Here is a 5,252-nt window from a genome sequence, read left to right as displayed (position 1 = left end):
CGGCATAAAATAAATAAATATAGTTTTGTTTATTTATGTTGTTCTTTGCTGACCGCACCCCCTGACAAACTTCTCAAATCATTAATCTACGGTCAACTATCTACACCTCCTTACTATAGTTTAAGTTTGCGTATTCTAAAATCCTGTCAATTGAGCATAAATACATTTTTTCAAATCTTGTCAATTAATTTTAGTGGTTTATTTTTAATTCACCATAGCACCTAAATACATCTATACAGCCATTAAATATTTGGCTAATAAATTGACAAGTTGTCAGACAGCCGCCATGTTTGTTATTTTCTTTATACAAATTTACCAAGGATTTGCATAGTATTTTGGATTTTCAGCAAATGAAAATTGTGTGGACTCAGCTTTAGAAGGAAACATGACGCTCGTCAAACTTTTGTCGATTATTACCTTAGATTAAAAATGTATTTATTATAAAACATAAAAATCCAAGGGTAACATCGTTATGAAGATGGCAGATGTCAAAAATTAATACAATAATTTTAAATTAATAGATAATTTTATAATCTGTATAAAAGATTATTAATATTAAGCATTAATAATCTTAATAAGACAAAAAAAAAATAATGAAGAAAGGAGAATAATATGCGAGAATGAGAGAGAACCCCGGAGTATACATCGTAGAGTAGCAGCCTGTGGTCGTTCATAGAGGCCTGCACGACACCTGTTCCTACCTGAGGTTCCTTACCACCTGTCATTCAGGTCCTATGTCACAGTTTATCTTCTCTAATGGCAAACAGGTCAATGCTACCATACGGAAGAGCAATATGGACAATTATAGTAATGTAAATACTATGTAAGTGGCTGCGACAGTTGTTATCGTGGCTGTAATTGTCATTGTGGAGATGGGCTATGACTAAAGAGGCAGTATATCACTCGAGGTGCCTCTATACGTTTGCAAAACAATGGAAAATTTGCCCACGCGCGTGTCGGTTTTTGGGTACAAATCGAATGCGTTTGTGCAGCACCCACAGGTTTGCACTGCTGTAGAACTGACAAAAGATGAATATTTGCGCTCAAAGTGTTTTAAATTAATTAAAGAATATCCCCAACCTTTGGATTCAATAATTAAATCACGTTTAAGGTTGTATATTTTAAAATTCAATCGTTTCGTTGTAAATAAATTGTTTCAAATCTTTTAAATATCCTTTGGCAGTTTATTTATTATTTAAAATATCACAAATATATACTTATGAAGACATTATGTGTGTAGTTAATAAAATTAAAAAGTTTCTGACAAAAATTCTAGAAGGAAGGTTGAATTTAGAGGTTATGTAATAATATTTATAGGAATTTTTATCATCCTCGACCTACTTTGTTGATATTTACGTTTCGTTTTATTTTGCCTATTTTTATTTTGTTTCTTTTTATATGCAAATAGCCCAAATCGATTGTAATAGCCGAAAACATTCAAAAGAACAAAGCAAGCATTTGTTGTTTCCTTTGTTTATCAAGCATTCGTATATGTCTTGGATTTGCGGCAAGTGCCAAACGTGTAGATTCAGCATCAAACTGTTGATTAAAAATTTAAAATAAATCAATAAAAGTAACGCGGCTGAGAGCGAAGCGCTGGGATCTCATGAAGCCCTGCTTTGCCTTCCACACAGGTGGGGGGGGGAGGGAGTTTGGGTCAAAGTTCCATGGGTTGAATGTAAATACATTATAAAGGTGTGAATATATTTCTTTTATTTTTACTTAATTTTTCGTTTCTTATTTTATTATTCATTAAGTCAAATAATTAAAGTACCTAGCTAATTATAAATTTAATAAAAAAAAAATTAAATAAATATCTAGCTTAACAACTTTATACATGACTTTTTATAATACAAACAAGCATCGAAAATCATTTAATTTAAATTCCATAAAATAGTATACCAAGAAATCACAGTTGTAAATTTATTAATTTCTTGATTGACTTCAGTGAGATTCTATGTCTAGTAATATATTTCAGTAACATTTATTGAATGAGGAAATGAATTGATATTAGCAGTTCAGAATTTAATAATAATAAAAAAAGTTATATAAATTTTCTGAGTAACAAATAATTTCATTAACAAGATGAAACAACCAGTGAAGGTACTAGATAACACGCACAAACATTAAAAAATGACCATATAATTTTTCAAATAGCGAGAGAGAAATGCTTTATTCAGCCATGCCCAAATACATTGAGTTGCTACAATACAATACACAGCATACCAATTCAATCCATGATCGAACATATATACAATACATATATTTACATGTTATAACAATAATTGTTTCCCATACATTTTCCTTTTACGGTCATTACCCCTGTAAACACTAAATACGAATATTTTATTTTATTTTTTTTATTTAACAATTTTATTTTATTTTATTGACAAATTTATTCTCCCTAATTAACTCTCTCATACCCTCTCCAGTGATCCCCACATTCGATCTGTTAAAGAAAGAAATTAAACGAATTCATCATTAGATAGCAATGTAAAATCAAACCAAAGATATAATACTCACAGCAGTAGACTAGTTTACAAATAAATTTAAAAAACAAAAACTTAAGATGGAACACAAAAAAAAAAAAAAATATTTATAATTTTGTATAATCGGTTTTATTTCATTATATCGATTTCTATTTTTGTTTATACATATCGTATTATGGAATATTGTATTATTACTCTTCAATAAAAACGTACCAAAAATTGAAAAAATAGTACGAAAAAAAATTAACTCCACGCAAGTCTAAAACAAATCATGAATAAGTAAAACAATAATATGAGAAATGAAAAATATAAGACGAAGTTTACAAAACATTTGACTATTATTAGCCGTGTAAACAAAACACGGTAGCAATTGGGCCAGCGCAGATAACGGAGTAGCTCTGATAAGGAACCTTATCGCTCTTTTAAGAAAATTAATGCCATCAACTGCTATTATTTTCACAAATGTATCAAAAATAATACAATATGTAACACTATAATATTGCATTTGGTATATCTAATAATGTATCCTAAGAAGAGGACAAATAATGTAGTAAGTATGTAATCGAAGTAAAAAAAAAAATACACTGAAGCTGAAAATCAGTGTTACCTATCTAGAGGTTGGGAAACAATCAGTGTTACTTATCTAGAGGTTGGGAAACAATCAGTGTTACCTATCTAGAAGTTAGGAAACAACCAGAGTTAACTATCTAGAGATTGGGAAACAATCAGTGTTTACCTATCTGGAAGTTAGGAAAAAACCAATGTTACCTATCTAGAGGTTGGGAAACAAACAGTTTTACCTATCTAGAGGTTGGGAAACAATTAGTGTTACCTATCTAGAGGTTGGGAAACAATCAGTGTTACCTATCTAGAGGTTGGAAACAATCAGTGTTACCTATCTAGAGGTTGGGAAACAACCAGTGTTACCTATCTAGAGGTTGGGAAACAATCAGTTTTACCTATCTAGAGGTTGGGAAACAATTAGTGTTACCTATCTAGAGGTTGGGAAACAATTATTTGGTTTAATATTAATTTTTTATTTAAGAGAAATAATTGTTATAACAATTAAGGGCAATAAGTATCAGTGTTCAAGTATTCATTCATACAATATATACAGAGAAAGAAGAACACAAAAAAAAAATAAGAAAAAAAAAATGTAAATGATAACAACAGTACCCACAGAATTTAAAGCAATAAAATAAAATAATGTAGATAATAAAATATTATAATGATACGTATAAACAAAAATATAAATCGATATATAAAAATTATAACAAAATTAAACAATAACAAAATAATTTATGTACAAGATAAAAAAAAGTAGAATATACACAAATTCGTCCTCATATACGATTAATATTAATTAAAAAATAAAATAAAACTCACAAGAGATAAACGAACCCCAATATTTCTAACACATCTAGAACTGGGCCAATGACCAATCAAATTTATAACAGAATTGAAACATCTGGACAGTAAATATGGCGATGACATAGGATATTAAAATCACAACGCAAATAGAATAGATAATCAAAGGTTCAATTTAATAAAAATCTGCATAACGCACGGAGATACATGGCCACTTAACCAAAATGAAATCTTCGGAAAATACAAACAAGAGCTGGTGCACATCATTTCTAATATAGATTAAGCCCTAATGTGATCATCGTCTGTAACCCAATTGTATCTCTTATATAATAACATTTATTTTAATTATGTTTTGTTCTAGTTCAATAGTTAATTTCTACATCTACACTGTATTTATATTCATTTATTTTTATTATCCATATACATACTTCTAATTCTTGTTATCTGTTGTATTAACTAATTTTTTTTTTTTATTGAATACTTTTATCTATTGATAGATATTACAATCTGCCACACAGTTGTGGGCAATAGGTAATAGTGATGAATGATCTCATACATACTAAAATAAAATAAATAAATAAATGAATGAAAAAAAAAAACTCTTAAAATATATACAAACAGAAGAATAAACAAAATGAACATAATCATACTATACAATCTCTAGTCACATTTACACTCTACTCTAATATACAATATTTACACAATCGACCTGAGGATTCCTGAGCCCACTCTATCCCCCACGTGTGAGGGGTAGAGCAGAGCTCAAAAGATCCAAGCGCATCCCTCTCGCCGCATCACTGGTTATTAACTAATAAGTTGCCTTCTCTAACCACATGTTCTAGTTACATCATTTTAGCTATTGTATTTTATACTTTATTTGTTTCTGTTATCTTTTGTTTCAATATTTTTAGTATAGTACTATAACGTATTAAGTACTTTCCAATGTTAACACCACATCACATACATACAGTATGTGGTTTCGCATGGAGCATGTACACTTCTTAAATAAAATCCTCCTGCATAGGGTAACTATAGAGAGAGAAAAAAAAAGGAAATAGAATGGATAAAAGAAAAGAAAAGTGAATTTATAAAACTGTTTTTAGAGTTCTACTACTGGGTAGTTTCTCTACATCCTGCATCATATCATTATGTTATTATGATCAAATTTACTGGTTTTATTTTTTTTATACAGTTGTAAATATCAATAAATAAATAAAAAAAAAAAAGAATTTATAAAAGAATTGGAATTAACAAATAACGATTACTCTCACATTTACATTAGCGTCAGCATATAAAGGTTTACAAGAACATGAATTATAGTATCTACATATATACGTATATAAGTATAATATATAATATATGTGTATATGACTATTAAATAAAAATATTTTATGC

General features: G+C 28.9%; 1 protein-coding gene across 4 annotated transcripts in view; it reads right to left on the bottom strand.

The window, feature by feature from the left end:
• Positions 1–5,252, bottom strand: part of LOC106684213 (protein sickie) — a gene marked incomplete at its 5' end in the record, with an annotated part of 168,758 nt that overhangs the window by 76,315 nt on the left and 87,191 nt on the right.

This window comes from Halyomorpha halys, unplaced genomic scaffold, assembly GCF_000696795.3.
Source record: "Halyomorpha halys isolate HHAL.00 unplaced genomic scaffold, Hhal_1.1 Scaffold557.1, whole genome shotgun sequence".
NCBI lineage: Eukaryota > Metazoa > Arthropoda > Insecta > Hemiptera > Pentatomidae > Halyomorpha > Halyomorpha halys.
This window is presented reverse-complemented; position numbering and strand designations above follow the sequence as displayed.